Source organism: Bos javanicus, chromosome 2 (genome assembly GCF_032452875.1).
Source record: "Bos javanicus breed banteng chromosome 2, ARS-OSU_banteng_1.0, whole genome shotgun sequence".
NCBI lineage: Eukaryota > Metazoa > Chordata > Mammalia > Artiodactyla > Bovidae > Bos > Bos javanicus.
Genome location: NC_083869.1, coordinates 95,899,873 through 95,918,092, shown reverse-complemented (window position 1 = coordinate 95,918,092; position 18,220 = coordinate 95,899,873). Strand labels below are relative to the sequence as shown.

The 18,220-nt window shown below is 41.7% G+C and overlaps 1 pseudogene; it reads left to right on the top strand.

Moving 5' to 3' along the window:
* The first annotated feature begins 536 nt into the window (after positions 1 to 536).
* Positions 537 to 16,152, top strand: LOC133227856 (mitochondrial import inner membrane translocase subunit Tim17-B-like; annotated as a pseudogene).
* Positions 16,153 to 18,220: the final 2,068 nt, after the last annotated feature.

Genomic DNA, 18,220 nt, shown 5'->3' with positions numbered 1-18,220 from the left:
ACGTTTCCATGTCCTTCTCACCTCCTCAGGTCTTTGCTTAAACGTCCCCATTTCCGTGAGGCCTTCCCTTATTACCCTGATGAAAATTGTTCACCCCACACCCCACCTTTGCTCTTTTGCTCTCTCTGTCTCCTTCTGGTACTTTATTATTCTCCATGGCACCTGTGACTTTCTGGTATGATATATACTTAGCTCATTTAATATGTTTGCAGGGACTTTCGTCTCTTTTTTGACTGCTATATTCTTAACATTTAGAACAGTATTTTATACATAGCTGCCATTCAAATGTTTCATGAGTGAATGCAGTTGAAATTTTGGACTTAATCTCCTGGCATTGGTTTGCATAAACAGGTCTCCCTTAGCTTGATAGTCTCTAAATGCATCTATAAATATTGTTTCTGTTTTACAGCCTGAATCATAAGAGTCCACCAAAGTACTGCCTTCTTATGGGACCTGATTTCAGCATGGTCACACTCTCTGCCATCTCTGTCTTAGTTCTATATAACCTGAAAGAGACGAAGACCTCTTTGAAGCTTTCTGATCTTCCCACGTTCAGAGTCAGAACCGAAGAACTGATCAACAAGATTCTGGTTGCGTCTTATTTCTATTTTGAGGACCAGTTGGTAAGCTAGTAGTCTTGCTGCATTCTTGTCTTCCTTGTGACTGAAAGCAATGCCATGTAAACAAAATCAACTGACCTCTTATCCTCCTGGAAATTACAAAAGGCCAGTGGTTGGCAAATAAAACTGGTAGCAGCAATAAGTGAAGATTTATTGAGTTCTTACTTTGGCCTGGGCACTGTTTTAAACACTTTTGACTTGTTAACTAACTTAATCCTCATAATAACTTAATGAGGAAAATAGTAACATTAGGAACATTTTGTACATAAGTAAGCTGAAGCCTAAAGGGATGAAGAAAATAACCTCTCCAAGGTCTTAGAGCTAGCAAGCGGCAAGAGTGAGAATGTGAACCCAAAGCTGGCAACCTGATTCCAGAGCCTGATTTCCAGATCTGGCAAACGGATCCCACAGTGGCACTCTTAACCACTGTGCTCCACTGCCTGGTTGTAGAGTGAGCAGTAGGGGAGGGAATTTACTCTGAGAAGAAAGCAAAGTAATTATTATTTCATTAGTGTGAGTCTGATAGCATCATAGTAATACAAGCACTTTACTCTCATAGTGGTCCTGTCACCATTTCATACATGACACAAGAATTAGGCTAAAAAGTTTCCAAAATACCTTGTCAGTCTTCCTAGGTGAAGGAGTAGGCTCCTTGGCACCCTCTGTCTAACCATCCCCTTTCATTTTTGCTTTGCTAGTTCCTGCTGTGTGGCTGAGCTCTGAAGGGTATGTCATGAACTCTGAGCACGGTACTTAACCCCCTACCTCAGACTTGCACCCTAGTCTGATTTCACTGCCTGAAGTCCATGTTTTGGTTCCCATGATGCTGGGAGGGATTGGGGGCAAGAGGAGAAGGGAAAGATAGAGGATGAGATGGCTGGATGGCATCACTGACTCGATGGACGTGAGTCTGAGTGAACTCCAGGAGTTGGTGATGGACAGGCAGTCCTGGCGTGCTGTGATTCATGGGGTTGCAAAGAGTCGGACACGACTGAGCGACTGAACTGAACTGAACTGAAATCACCTATCACACTTACTTGCCATTTTTTGCTTAATTGTCTGGTTCCCTACTAGACTAACCTCTGTGAGGGCAGCGATTGCATCTTCCTTATTCACTGCTATAACTTTAATACCTAGCATGGGGTGTTTGGCACACTGAAGGAGTTCAGTAAAAAATAATAATAATAATGAGTAAAAGTGGTATTTCTATAGAATATCTGCAATCGTGACCATGCATTAAGGTGAATTTTCTTATGGTTAGTCCATCTTTTTCTTTGTTTGTTTATTTTTTTAAGTCCATTGTTTTAGAAATAGGAAAGAAAATTTTCTTTTAGTCTGCCTTCCAGCTGTTGGGTTCTTATGTTATCATTACTTTGCCATAATGCTAGTTTTCAATTAGTGCCGATTTCTGCTTTAGATTCAACTAACATCCAACTGCAATGTGATTGATGGCTCCCTGAAGTCTTTCATATATGTTTGCTAATTTAAATTGAGATAACTTTTTTTGATGGTTTCGGCTTCAGCTGTACAACCAAGACACCTGATTGACTTGCACAAGATCAGACTGTAAGTTTGAGAATTGGGGTTTGAATTTAGAAATTCCAATTCTAAATTTAGCTTTTTTTTCATATGTGATGTGACCTTTCTGTTCTCATCTTTGATTCTTGTCTGTCAGTCTGTGGTTAGCACCCATATTACTGAGTGTCAGGTATATTTCATAATCTTATAAGCACCTCCTTCAAAAATTTTTTTTCCTACTCATTTGTTCTGTTTTCCACTTTTATTCATTTTCTTCCCATTTCTACTCTGCCAGATTCTCTTCCAAACAGTGACACTCATGATTCATGAAAAATTTCTGAAGGTTGTTCTAATCTCATGTATAGATTAAAGGCTTCAGTGATATTTGGTTATTTCTATTATTATTCCTATCTGTTATTTTTATCTATTTGAAAAAAGATTTGAGAAGAATCCCAGGGATTGGAAACAGTACACATACTATTTGGGTTCCTGATCAAACAAGGTGATTGAACACATATTTTTTGCTTTGCTCATTTCTGACACTCCACACTAAAGGAGTAAGAAAAGTGTAAACCCTTACGATAGACAGAATAACAGTCCCTTCATAAGTACTCCTATCTTAATTTCTGGGACCTGGGATTGTCTTATTTGAAAAAAAAGGACTTTGCAGATGTGATTAAGTTAAGAATTTTGAGATATGGTGATTATCTTAGATTGTTTGAGTGGGCCCAGTGTAATCCCCGAGGGCTTCCAGGGTGGATCAGATGGTAAAGAATCCTCCTGCAATGCAGGAGACCTGAGTTCAACCCCTGGGTCAGGAAGATCCCCTAGAGAAGGAAATGGCTGCCCCCTCTAGTATTTTTGCCTGAAGAATTCCATGGACAGAGGAGCCTGGCAGGCTATAGTTCATGGGGTTGCAAAGAGTTGGACGTGATTTCACAAAGCTTTTTATAAGGGAAAGAAGGAGGCAGGAGAGTTAGAGAGAGAGAGAGAAAGAATGGAAGATGCTTAGCAGCTGGCTTTGAGGATAGAGGATGAGGTCACTAGCCAACAAATGCAGACATCCTGTAGGAACTTGAAAAGGCAAAGAAACAGATTCTCCCTCTGTTTCCTAACGGGATGCCACCTGCCAACACCTTGATTTTATCGGACTGAGACTGATTACGGACTTCAGACCTCCAGCATTTTAAGATGATAAACTTGTGTTGTTTGAAGACATTTCGTTTGTGATAATTTGTCACAGCAGCAATAGGATACTTCTACAACCCCTCAAGGACAAAGGAACAGAAAAGCTGATAACAGCAGTTGAGAGAATTCAACGCATGCTTAGAAGATAGGATGAATGGAGGAAGGGCAACTGACTTAGCAGAGTTGGGAAGCTGATACCTAAGCCTGCAGAAGGGGTGTTGATGAAAAGGAAGCAAATTTGCCCGACAGGAAGCCAGAGTTCAGGGGTTAGTGGCCGTGTCTGCTTTATGCCATTTGTAGAGCCTGGGAAAAGAGCATAAAAAGTGGCCTATGGAACATTTGTCCAAATATTTAAAAGTTATAAACCCAGCTAACAAACTGCTAACTAAAGTATATTCAATCCTTCTTTCTTGAGAAATGAGGAGAAAGGACCTCCATTTGGGAGTGCTCCAGTGAACTTAAGGGAATTGTCCAGCATGAAAGAGAGAAACCAACAAACTATCCAACCAACTAACCAACAAACTAGAAAGTCTGACATGTAAAAATGTACTGAGATGAAATTTAAATGAGTTGTAGAGAGTTTTGAATTGCCAATATATGCTTAGGAAACTAAATGAAAAGAACAATACAATTATTAACTCCAGGGAAAACAAAAAGTTTGGTAGGAGAGGAAAAGTAATCATAGTTATTACATGACTCAAATCTAACTGGAATACAAGGTCCTAATAATGTAAATACTCATGATTAATCTAATTAAAGTTATGATATATAGTGAAAGGAGCATATATGTTGTGGATGTGCAGAGAAGGAGGAGAATAAATCCTCATTTCCATAATGAAAATAAATAATGCCTAAAACAGAAATATCATGTTACCACAATTAAATATATGTGTAGAGATATGGAGGTCAATACCAAAGAACTAGCTAAAAAAAAAAATCAGAGTAGCTGTCCCTGGGGAACAGTAAATATTCAGTGAGAAGGTTGTTGACTCTGCAGACTTAGAGCATATTTAACTTTGATGAAACTAAAATTTTTATTTAAAAAAGAAAAAGATGATTTTAAGATAAATATTGAAGATTCCGTCCTAGATTTCAAAAACATGAGCATTAAGATTGAAAGATACTCAGGTCTCTTGAAAAAGGCCCGTAACAAAGCACATAACCACGAAATTTTAGAGCAGCCATTAAAAGCCTCTGGGAGTGGGTGAAGATACACACAAAGGACTAGAAATAAAAATAACAGTGGTCTTCCCAACAGCATCATTGGGAACTAGAAGGCAATGTCTCCGTGCTTTCTGATTCAGAGAGAAAATTATTTCAAATGCAGTATTCTATTATTTTCAGACATATTAGATCTTTGCCTGTTATAGACACTTTCTCAGGAAGCTACTGGAAGATAAATTGTCAAAATTAGAGCATAAAACAAAGGAGATCTAGGAAATACAGATATATTCATCAACTCAGGCTCTGATGCAGTCACAAACAGTGCCAAACTCTCAATGGTTTACAGCGTAGGTTTATTTCTTTTCACCCATTGTGCCCGTTGTGTAGTTCTGCTCCTTTTCATCATCATAATTGGACTCAGGCTGGCGGAGCATTCTTTATCTGTGAAATTGCCAGACTTATGGCAGAACGAAAAGAGATGATAGAACTCTCTCAAGTTTCCACCTTGGAATGTCACATGTCATTGGCCAAAGCAAGTCACACGGTCACTTCTGAGTTTAACAAGGCAGAGATGGAAAATCCTCCTATCGGATGGGACGTCACAACTCATAACCAAGCCTGACATCAATGGGGTGAGTATAATCAACCCCAAGGCAGGAGCAGCAAATATTTTGAACAGCATTATAGTGTTTCTCAAAGGGTATCCCTGCATAGAAGAGAGGCAGAGGGAATACCCAGGTCAGCAGCTGTGAGAAGAAGAGAGCCCCAGGAGGAAAGTCAGGCTGGGGGGACGGGAGGTTGGCAATGACAGCTCCCCTGATAGGTGTGATTGTTAGACAGCTGCCACTTTGGGTAGGTACTGAAGGGGAGAGGTGGGGTAGGAGATGGCTGCTTTCTCATCAACTTTTTTGGTATAAAGTGAATTTTAAAGAAATATATAGAACAATTATTTTATATATATATTTAAATTATTTTTTAAATGGATAGAAATTTATCTTTACTTTGATGTGCTTGTGTGTGCTTCTGTGATGTATATGTGTCCCATGTTTGTGAATAGGTGTGTGGTTAAGACAATTCTTTTCAGACTGTAGTTCAGAATAGTTTGTTATCCATCTGCCACAAGGTAAGTACAGAAGCTGAGAATAAGCTTTTATAAACTTTAATAGCAATTTGACAGAGTATTTTATGCCTGTTGAAATCACTAATACAAAATTTGGGGGCTTATATTTTGTATATTTTTAAAAATTTACTTTTCCAGTAACTCATTTCTACTGTAATTTATAAAAGCTTGCAGTAGACTGGAAATTTTAAAATTTGGTCCTTTACCATAGAGTGTTTTAGAAGCTCTGATTTAGACTATAAAGGATGAATATATTTGAGAATTATTGTGCTAGAACAATCAGCAAATGACCAATGCCATATTTTCTGATTATCCTTCTTCCTCTGCAATTACGCATATGAGAATTTTATACAGAAAGAACAGAAGCAGATTGAGGTCAGCATTTCCCATCCTTCCACAGTGAAGTTGTTTATGGTATTTTCCTCTTCCTCCATTTTGCTCTCTCAATAAAGCACCTGGAAAGAGCCCAGAGAAAACAGCGATATTTTTCCAAGAAGCTGTGGGAAAACAGCATTAGTAACCCTGAGAAGGTGGAAACATTTGACTTTCTAAGGATAACAGCTTTCTTTTTTGCAGTCCTGTCCAAATACTGCATTTTTGGCTACACTACTCTCTTACTAGTTATAGCAGTCACATATCTACAGCATTCACTTCAGTTCAGTTCCGTCACTCAGTCGTGTCTGACTCTTTGCAACCCCATGGACCGAAGCACTCCAGGCCTCCCTGTCCATCACCAACTCCAGGAGTACACTCAAACTTATGTCCATTGAGTCGGTGATGCCATCCAACCATCTCATCCTCTGTCATCCCCTTCTCCTCCCGCCTTCAATCTTTCCCAGCATCAGGGTCTCTTCAAATGAGTCAGGTCTTCACATCAGGTGGCCAAAGTATTGGAGTTTCAGCTTTAACATCAGTCCAAAAAGATAGGTTTCTCTTAACTTTATAACTGTCTTACTGGATTCTTAACTCCTTCCCCTTTAGGTTTTATGCCTTTGCTCCCTAATGCTTATTCAAAGAAAGCAAAGCATCCACACAAGATGTCTTTTGGGGCTTAAAAACTGATGCTTTACTGTGCTGAAGTGAAATATAATTTATCATAGGATGTACTTCAGAAGTATCAGAGCACATTTCTTCTCTAGAAGAGTTAACATTTCTTTCAATATATGAATAAAAAGGGTGAAGTGGTCGTTAACTGCATCAGTCTTCATGCTGATGTTCACGTGCATCTTGATAAAACTTTTCTGATCTCTGTGATAATTGTGGTTTAGTCATGTATGTAGTCTTGGTGACACTGGAAAGCAACGCAGCTGACTCACGCCCTCACAGGAGTTGTTATTACCTAAACTCAGGTACTTCCCTGGGGGCTCAGATGGTAAAGCGTCTGTCTACAATGTGAGAGACCTGGATTCAAGCCCTGGGTTGGGAAGATCCCCTGGAGAAGGAAATGGCAATCCACTCCAGTACTCTTGCCTGGAAAATCCCATGGACAGAGGAGCCTGGAAGGCTACAGTCTATGGGGTCCCAAACAGTCGGACATGATTGAGCGACTTCACTCTCACTTTTCACTTTCACTTAAACTCAGGTACAGGATACAGCGGTTCAAGCCACACCCTAGGAGGCATCCCGTCTCTATATAGTGGAATTGTACTGGAGGTGAGCTTAATGGTAGCAGTTCCCGTATCTCCTGAAACTATCTGTATCATCTGGTTGTGTGTTCAGATATTTCAGATGAGTGGTTCTCAGGTTTTCTTTTTCACACATAGACCATTTCCATCAGTAACATCAAAAGATGGAGTGGGGAAGAGACACTATTTTCAAAAGTTCCTCCCACCTAGGCTTTTACCCCTTCCCTCTACAAGGAATTTAGATGAAGTTACCTGTTTGAGTTTGTAAGGATGATGGAGGAGAGAATAAATCTTTTCATCTGTACACATCCTAAGGCTGCAGATGAGAATAAGAACCCTTAAAAATTTCAGTGTCATGATTGTCAATGTTGCTTCTGTGTAGACAGCTTTTAGCAAGGAATCTAATCCAGTCAGCTAAAATCTAATGTTTTAGTATTTGACACACTTTTTTTTTTTTTCCCTAAGGGACCTGTCAAAAATGACGGTGATTTGGTATAGGTTTCTGTAAATTGCATTAACAACAGTGTTGCTTCTTCTAGGAAATATCTTATTGCCAGCTGAACTTAGAGCACATTCTTGCTCATCCCTCCCCTGCACAAGCAGATTTTATACCATTAGGGTCTTGTAGTTGCAGATCAGGAAAAAAAAACTTCATATCATCCTAATCCATTGGTTTGAGCAGATATTGTCACAGTTCTGAGATGCTGTTAATATAAGAGGTCCCTTAGTGCACATAGTCTCAAACTATGAATGAGGGTTATGCTGCTGCTGCTAAGTCACTTCAGTCGAGTCCGACTCTGTGTGACCCCATAGACGGCAGCCCATCAGCCTCCCCCGTCCCTGGGATTCTCCAGGCAAGAACACTGGAGTGGGTTGCCATTTCCTTCTCCAACCCATGAAAGTGAAAAGTGAAAATGAAGTCACTCAGTCGTATCCGACTCGTTGCGACCCCATGGACTGCAGCCTATGAGGGTTATAAACATCAGTAAAATGGGATTGAATTTACTAGAATTTGGTGTGTTTATAACTCTGGTTTTTATTCTAGGTTCACAGAGGCTCCCTAACTAGACTGATCCTTTTCCAAAATGAACTACGTCCTTTTTTTCCCCCACTCCCTAACCCCAGTACAAGTACCCTGTGTAGATTCATGTAATAAATCTGTAAATGTTATTGTTTAATATATTATTGACTAATACTCTGTAAATGTCAATGAACATTTATTCTACAGTATGTTGCTAAATAGTTTTTGTAACTGTGGTTTTTGAGCCCAGCCAGTACCATGCTTTGGTAATTGTGTGTCAGAATTTGTTTTTTTTTTTTTTTTTTTCCTGGGAAGCCGGAACTGAATCATCTTCAGGACTTACATAGAACCTAGTCTGTCATCTTTAGTCCAAGATTAAACAAACAGTGTATGCTCTTGTGGCCTATGTGATACAAGGTATCAAAGAGTTATCAAAACACCCTCTGAGTGGCTCACTGCAGCCCAAGAATGTTTACCAGAATGACCCGTAATCCAGCATGAAGCTGAAGGAGTTGAGAAAACACCCACTTTTTCTTTCCATCAGGGCCTGCCCTGAGTTGTCGCTGCATTGTCAGAGCTTGCTGCACACACAGAAAACCTGGCATGTGAGAGGGAGTAGATTACCCATTTGTGTGTTGTTTCACCAATTAGACTGTAAGTGCCTCAAGGCAGGGACAGTTACTCATCCCTTTAGCCCTGCACCTCCTTCTGTGCTTGTTTTTTTGTTTTTTGTTGAAAAAAAATTTATTTATTTATTTGGCTATGTTAGGTCCCAGTTGTGGCACATGGGATCTTTAGTTGTAGCACTTGAGATCCAATTCCCTGAGAGCTCAGTTCCTAAAGAATCCGCCTGTAATGCAGGAGACCCCGTTTCAATTCCTGGGTTGGGAAGATCCTCTGAAGAAGGGATAGGCTACCCATTCCAGTTTTCTTGGGCTTCCCTGTGGCTCACCTGGTAAAGAATCTACCCACAATGTGGGAGACCTGGATTTGATCCTGGGTTGCGAAGATCCCCTGGAGGAGGGAAAGGCTACCCACTCAAGTATTCTGGCCTACAGAATTCCATGGACTGTATGTCCATGGGGTCAACAAGGGTTGGACATGACTGAGTGACTTTCACTTTCACTTTCCCGACCCAGGATCAAACTGGAACTCCCTGCATTGGGATCACAGAGTCCCAGACACTGCGAAGTCTCCCATGCCTATTTTTTGACTTGAAAAAGGGAACCAAACAAAACCCCAAACCCACACAAAAGACTGGAATTAGAAGTCTATGTGTAGCAGAGAGAGCAGCTGGACTTGGGATAATAAATGCAGCAGGCATCTAAGACCCATGCTAAAGATTTCCTTCTTAAAATTCTTAAAGGTGAGGAATTATTAAATAGGAAGCTGATGATTTTTTCCAAAGGGGAAAAAGTAGCAAAGCACAAAGATTGTATGGGACATACAAAAGACACATAAGTTTTCTGCACTATTTTGGGCATTCTCTTAAAAGGAGGGAAATTGGTTACTACTTCATAGGATTGTTGTGAGAGTAAAAAAAAAAAAAAATTCCATGTATAGCACTTAGCACTGTCCCTGGCTCATTGTGGCTAGTAAGTATTAGTTATTTTTAATCATCATTATTTCCTTGTATCCAATTTAAAGATATTTTTTGTGTCACTAAGAAAAGCATTGCCCATTAAACTATTACATGGTGATTTCTTACCACTGAAGTTACTTTCTATTTTTTGAAAATTTAGTCCTATCTAGTGGATTTTTAAAATCATATTTTATTCTCAGGTCATGTATAAAGAGGTAAATGTAGATAAATCATTTGAGGTGTTTTTAGATTTTTTTCATGTTCAGAGTCTAATTCTTCACCATCACTTTTAGATTCAAAGACATTGATTTCTGTGTTTTTCCTCACAATGTTGTCTCTGATATCAAGTGTTGGGAATTTGAAATGGAGCACTTCTAAAATGTGCTGCTCTGCTGAATCCCAGATTTTCTTTCAGAGTGCTGACACCCACTCTCCTTGTATTTATTCCATCTTACCAGAAACTGTCAACAGAACATTTTCAGACAACCAAATTCATGTTCTTTCATGAATTCCTGCTCTTCACATACTAATCTGCCTCTTCTATGGTCTTCCCACATTGGTTCCTGATACCTCCATTGTAGTAGTTGCTCAGGACAAAATCCCTGAAGACGTCTTTGGCTCTCCTTTGTTTGTTATCGGGGCTTCCCTGGCGGTCAAATGGTAAAGAATCTGCCTGCAGTGCAGGAGACCAGGTTCAATCCCTGGGTCAGGAAGATCCCCTGGAGAAGGAAATGGCAACCCAATCCAGTATTCTTAACTGGAGAATTCCGTGGACAGAGGAGCCTGGCAGGCTACAGTTTGTGGAGTAGCAAAGAGTCAGACATGACTGAGCGACTAACACAAGGATTACACCCGACTCCTTCCCCCATGATGCTAAATCCAAAATCTGGCTCTCATCTGCCCCACTTTATGCTACTTCTCTTGCCTGAGGCATCCTCCTCTCTTATAATTACCTCCTAACAGGTTTTTCTGCTCCTGTCTTGGACCCGCTACAATTTTATTCCCCACATAATGACCTGAGTGAATCTTGCAAAAATAAGATCATGTCTCTCCACTACTTAAAGCCCATCAACAGTTCCCCACTTCACACAGAGTAAAAGCCACAGTGTTTGTAATGGCCCACAAGCTGCCATCATTGATGCTCCCTGCTTTGCCTCTCTCTTCCCCTCCTATTCCCTTCTGAGGCATTTTGCTCCAGATTCACTGGCCTCCAAGCTTCTTCTCAAACTCACCAAGCATTTTCCTGTGTGAGGGTCTTTGCTCTTGTTCTTTCCACTATCTGGAAGCCTCTTTTTCTGGGATCTGCAAAGACTTGAAGGAAGTGAGTTAATTCCCTCACCTCCATCAAGTCTTTGCTTAAATCCTGTTCTCACAGAAGAGAACATGAGTACTCTTATATATGGTTCAAGTGCTATAACTTGAACCTTCTTCTGTGCCCTAGTCCATCCCAGCCCTCTTAACCCGCTCCGTGTTTTCTTTTTCCATATGTTTTTGTTGGTCAGTTGCTAAGTCGTGTCCAACTCTTTTGCAACCCCATGGACTACAGCCCGCCAGGCTCCTCTGTCCATGGGATGCCATTTTCTTCTCCAGGGGATCTTCCTAGACCTGGGATTGAACCCACATCTCCTGCATGGGCAGGCCGATTCTTTTACCACTGAGCCACCAGGGAAGTCCTTTACTTTTCCATAGCACTTATCATTATAGCATACTATAAAATTTACTTATTATAGTTTATTTATTGTGTATTTTTCCTCACAAGGGTAGGCATCTTTGATTTGTTCACTGATGTTTCCCAGATGCCCAGAATGGTACCTCATCTGCATTTATTACTTGTTAAAATGTACTGAATTGTGGTAAGTACTATGACTGAGGTCTGTACAAGGTGCCATGGCCCACACTGAGCGGGCTAAAACTTTGTGAAGGACCTAATGCCTCAGCTGGACTTTTAAGGCTAAATACAGTGAGGCAGCTAAAGGAATCACAAGAAGCAGTGAAGTTACGGGTACAAGTGCTCCCTTGGGTATTGTTTCAGGTGGATATTTAGATTGGAGTCTACCTGTTACTTACAGTTCCAGGTATGAAAATCAAGAAGCCCCAGAAGTAATACACTTTGCAAAAAAAAAAAAAAAAGCTTATTTTTGTCTTCGTGTACCACATTATGTGAGCATGTATGACATTTCATGGTCAGACTGGCATGGGCCAGGAATTTCAGCTTGATCAGCCAATGTACCAAATCTTTGTTTTGATCAGTGGAGTAATCAGCAATGAAAATGTTAAGGTTCTACCAGCCAAAATAACAGTTAAGGAAGTTTACACTGAATATCTTCAGAAAGGAATGCAAATGACATAGGGAGTTTTCTCCTTTGAGGTGTTCTTTCAATAGACCAGGGATTGTCCTCAAAGATAGAGCCTTAGTTATTTTAGTATCTGGGATAAGATACAAATTCATTCTTAAACAGCCTTGTAACTTCTGATATATGGCTTATGTGTTCTTAAAAATTTATGCCAGCTGGTGGCTTCATATTTAAATAGTTATCTTGATAATTAGATGTCAAGCTCAGTTGTTTTTAGCTATTGAAGGAGTATATGTGCTGTCACCATGTAAAATACATTTTAGGATTGTGCACACTTTCTTAATAAAATGTTTGCTTGTGCCCTTTAATTTCAGTAGGTAGATACAAAGTTCTTTCTGCCTTCCTAATTGTGCCTCTCTTCATAGAATCACCTAAGCTCAGTCTCTGACTGGCAGACAGTAATCAATACACATTATTTAAATGAATCAAATACATTTTGGTGCAGAAGAGACGTATATTCTAAGTCTCAAAGACTTGGGGAAACCGAACTTAAGGTACTCTTATCTGTAAAATAGGGCTCATCATGGTTCCCATCTCAGTTTTCATGAGAATTAATATATGTCTTTTTTAAAAAATAGACTTCATTTTTAAGAACAGTTTTAGATTTAAGGAAGTGAGCAGACAGTACAGAGAGTATATACCCACAACCCCCCCTTACCCCACCCCAGGCCCAGTTTACCTGCTATTAACATCTTGTATTAGTGTGGTACATTTGTTACAATTACTAAACCAATAGTGACATATTATTATCAGCTAAAGTGTTTAATTTATTCAGATTTCCTTCATCTCTACCTAATGCCCTTTTCTGTTCCCATAATTCCATCCAGAATACTAGGTTACATTTTCTAGTCTTCTTAAGTTCCCTGTGACACTTTCTCAAACTTTCCTGTTTTTGATGATTTTTGACAGGTTTGAGGAATACAGGTAAGGTATATTATAGTATGTGCCTCTTTTGGAGCTTGTTTTGGTGTAATGCAGGAGACCCTGGTTTGATTCCTGAGTCAGGAAGATCTGCTGGAGAAGATCTGCTGGAGAAGGCATAGGCTACCCACTCCAGTATTCTTGGGCTTCCCTGGTGGCTGAGATGGGAAAGAATCTGCCTGCAATGTGGTAGACCTGGGTTTAATCCCTGGGTTGGGAAGATCCCCTGGAGAAGAGAACGGCTACCCACTCCAGTATTCTGACCTGGAGAATTCCATGGACAGAGGAGCCTCGGAGGCTACAGTCCATGGGGTTGGAAAGAGCCAGATACGACTGAGTGACTTTCACACAAGATGTATAAAAGTGTTAGTTACTATTATTGCTTCATGTTTAGATTACATTGTGGAACAGATAAGATGTTGTAGGGAGATAGTTTTACTGGATGTAAAAAGATTTATTTAAGGCTTGATCATTTTATCAGTGCTTAAAGATTATAGGAAAAACTGTGGCTTTACTACATCCATCCTTTCATCTGTCCATCTGATTCAGTAAATATTCTCCAAGTCCTCGTTTGGAGGGTAAAATGTGTTGGATGCTGGGGATTCAATGATGAATAAAACTGCCTCCATGAGCTTCCAGTCAAATAGGGAGATGGTTAATAGGCAAATGAAAATAGAAACAACCTAAAGAATATCTTGTGACAAGTGAAGAAAATAAAATATTCTTATATTAAAGAATATTTCAGCTGGTAAGGGGAAGGGGTACTACTTAGAATGATATCTTAGTTAGGATTTAATTGTGAGGGGTAGAAAACTTTAGAAACAGAACTGAAGATAGGAATTCCTCATGTTCAGGAAGTCAGGGAACGTGGCATCTCCATAATATCAGGGGCCTGGGCTCCTTCTGTCTTGTTGCTCTGCTGTGCATGGATTCCTTTCCCAGGATCATCTCATGATCAAAGACAGCTTCCAGGGCTCCACCCATCATATCTGAATTCCAGCCAGCATGAAGGTGAAAGAGACAGAGAAGAGAACACCCCTTTTCCCATTTCTGCTTACTTTTTGTTTGTCGGAACTTAGCCGTGGCTTTACCTAGCCACCTAACCTAGTTTTTATCCAGGTGGCCAGGTATACCAGTTAAGCATCAGAAGTGTTATTGCTATAGAACAGTGGTTGTCACACTTCAGCATGCATCAGACTCACCTACAAGGCTTGTTGAAATACAGATTTATGGGCCCCATCCTCAGAGTTTCTCTCTCAGTAGAAGGCCCAAAATCTGCATTTCTAACAAGTTCTCATGTGTTGTTGATATTGCTGTTCCGGCATCACACTTTGAGGGCCACTGCCATAGAAGAAGGCGAGCAGGGGTCTGGGGGAAGTGGTCTCTGATTTGGAGCATAATTTGAACTTCAATCATTTACATTTTTGTATTTAGACAGATGATGCTTTCTGAGGTTAAGTATTTCATTTTGGATGTACCAAATCTGGGTAGCTGTACACAATTTAGTCATTTTGTGTAAAGTCAGTAGTTTGGTTCTCTACTGCTAGGTAACAAAGTACCCCAAAACACAGTGGCATAAAGCAGTAATTTGCTTATGATTCTGTAGACCTGCCATCTGAGTGGACTCAGTGGAAAAGATACGCATTTGCTCTACATGTGTGGGCTGGTCATGGCTCCGGCTGGAGGATGCAGCAAGGTCCCACTCACATGTCTGGGTATGGCTGTCAGCTGGGCACCTTGGGGCTCCTTCCTCTGAGACACTTATCTAACAGGACAGCCTGGGCTTCTTTACATGGAGGTTTGGGGCTCCACAAGGGTGCCTGGAACTCACACCTGCCAAATTCTGTGAGTCAAGAAAGTCACAAAGCCAACCCAGGTTCAAGGGGAGAGGAAATGGACTCCACTCACTGATGGAAGTATTCTTGCCTGGAGAATTCCATGGACAGAGGAGCCTGGTGGGCTACAGTCCATGGGGGTCCCAAAGAGGTGGACATGACTGAGTGACTAACACTTTCACTTTCACTGATGGAAGGAGTAGCAGAGTCACATTGAAAAAGCATGCAATTGAGGGGATTATTGTGTCTGTCCCTGGCAATAGTCTACTGTAGTGAGAACTGAGAATGCAATATTATGGTAGGAATCCCTACCAGTTGTAAATATGGACATAGACTTGTCAGTCATGTTTTATCCCTACCAGGACTAGAGTGTCATATGGATAAAACACTTCCAAAAGTGCACTGGTAGAAAAGAAATACAACGGGGGGTGTGGCCCGGCTGGGGTTTAGCCATACTGTGCGGCGCCATGGAGGAGTATGCTCAGGAACCTTGCCCATGGCGAATTGTGGATGATTGCGGTCGAGCCTTCACTATGGCGGGCGGGGGAGGAGCGCGGTTTTCCACCATCAAGTGTGGTCTGATGCGGCTTCGGGGCAAGGAAGATCCCTGGAACTCCATCACCAGTGGAGCACAGACCAGGCCTGTGCTGGCTGCCCGCAGTGGCCCATTGGCCATGGTGGGCTCGGCAATGATGGGGGACCATCCTGTTGGCCCTCATCGAGGGTGTTGGCATCCTTCTCACTTGCTATACTGCCCAGCAGTGCCACAATGCACCCCCATTCTTGGAGGACCCTGGCCAGCTGCCCCCTAAGGAGGGTACCCCGGGCCCAAGCTACCCCAGCTATCAGCAGTACCACTGAGGAAGTGACCGCCTATCACCGCCACTGTGAGAGCTCCATCTCGGTCCCTTCCCAGATGATCTACCTCGAAGGGAGGGCTGGCTCCCAGTTGGCCCATGGGACCCTCCAGAGAGGGCCTCTATCTGTTCCCTTATCCCAGGGTGGGTGTGGGGCACCCCAGCTGCTCTGATGGATGGGTCCCTCTTCTCTCAGGGCACTCCAGCCCCCGCTCATATGTGTAACATGCTCTCACCCCAGTTGCTTCGCATAGCACTCTGATGAGTATTTAAAGCCAGTTTTGAAAATGAAAAAAAAAAAAAAAATACAAGATTAAATAGGATTTTAGAAAGTTTTTTTTTTTTTGCTTATTAAAGCACTTTCCCGTATCTTTACTAAAAACAAAGTTCATGTACGAGGAAGAGAAGACAAGTTGGAAATAACATCATAAATATTTTTCTGGTCTGCTTTAGATTTTAATTGAAAGTAGCGATCTCAACTTTTGAAAATCAGTATTTAAAAAATAATGTTCTCACTCCCATAAAACAAGACCTCATACCCTAAAAAAGGTCAAGTTTATAGCATATTTATATGTGGTACCATTTAGGATGTGGGTAGGTGCTGGAGAAGACTCTTTTGAGTCCCTTGGACTGCAAGGAGATCCAACCAGTCCATCCTAAAGTCCTGGGTGTTCATTGGAAGGACTGATGCTGAGGCTGAAACTCCAATACTTTGGCCACCTCATGCGAAGAGTTGACTCATTAGAAAAGATTCTGATGCTGGGAGGGATTGAGGGCAGGAGGAGAAGGGGACAACAGAGGATGAGATGGCTGGATGGCATCACCGACTCGATGGATGTGAGTCTGAGTGAACTCCGGGAGTTGGTGATGGACAGGGAGTCCTGGTGTGACCACATTCATGTGGTCACAAAGAGTCGAACATGACTGAGCGACTGAACTGAACTGAATTGAAGAGACATTCCTCCCTGTATGAAATATCTACAAGTTCCTGAAATTTTACAAGGAGTGATTCATTATTTGTTCCAAGCATTGGTCATTTTCACTGGATTATTACAGAGCAGATACTTCTGGGAAGGGGAGGATAGGAAGTTGGTAGAACTGTCCTATGAATAATTTAGAGGAACACTCTTCTCAGAGAATTCTGGGTCTGGCTGCCTTTGGAGGAAAGGGTTGCCAAAGACAGGAGCCAGGTGAGATGAGGAAAGGCTGAGGTGGCATGCACTGGGCTTATGTGATGTGAAAACAACTGACTCCATACCCGCTCTTTAGTTTGGAGAGAACATTTTCTTCCTCTAATATGATATTCATGCACTATTTGTGTTTTTTTCCCAAACACTTCTCCACCAAGAATATTTCTTTACCCTTAAAATAGCTCCTGCCACCTGCTTTGAGATCCTTCTCTTATAATAACTTTTAGCTGTTGTGCTTTTCCTTTGGAATGAAGTTCTCTCTTTCAGCCCTTCCTTTTCACTCTATTTTCCCAGGTGGAAGAGCTGTCCCTGGCAGTCTGCTGGACCTCTGAAGCCGCCAGTCCACTGTGGGGAAAGTCCCGCTGGGGCAGACACAGTGCTGTCTGTTCACCAGGTGCAGAATCCACCACAGGGCAGAGCTGCCTGCAGCCTGTGTTTTCCTTGTTTGAACACCAAGCTTATTTACTCCTTTGATTTTCTTAAGGGTACTCAGTCTTTCCTTTTAATGTATTCCTTTACCCAGTGAAAACTAAATCCAACCCAGAAGCCCTGAGGAGTTACAGTCTAGGGAGCTGCTTTTTGTTTGAGGAGCTAGTATAGTGCGGGCCTAGGATTTTATTATTCCCACAGAAAGCAAGAGCCTGTTCTGTGGTTAGAATAAAAAGCTCTGTGACTAAAGGATTCTTTCTTTCTTTTTTGGGGTCACATTTCTCCCACTAGCTTCCAGGTCCTTTTGCGATACTTCTTCCAGCTGAAGTGATCTATCACGTAGCGAGTGAAGGAGAAGTGGGAGCTGTCTGGTTTCCTTCCCGATCCCAGACAGCAGGACTTCTACTCCGGCAATCAGGACCGGCCAACAGCCTGTCACTTAGGAGGTGGGCGCTGAGGAAAGGAGACTTGACTCAGAAGTATTGCAGCTCTGGAGAAGTCCCCAGATACAGGGCAGTGAGCCAGTGGGTGCAGTCTGCCTCCTGGTGTTCCCTCTCTTGGAAGCCAAGGCTTAGTTTTGCAGCCAAACTAGAGATGGGGTTCCTTCTGCGGTAGTCCTGGAAATCTACTCAATATGGATTTTACAGTTAGCTAGAGCTTGACGTAAACTGGAACTAGAGCTGACCAGGCATTGTGCCTCTTTTAAGCCTCTGCAAAGGCTTCTCCCTGACCCCACCCCAGCTGGTTGGCAGCATCCAAGGGGATACCCACAGGCAGTTGAAGGCTTCTCAGTGTT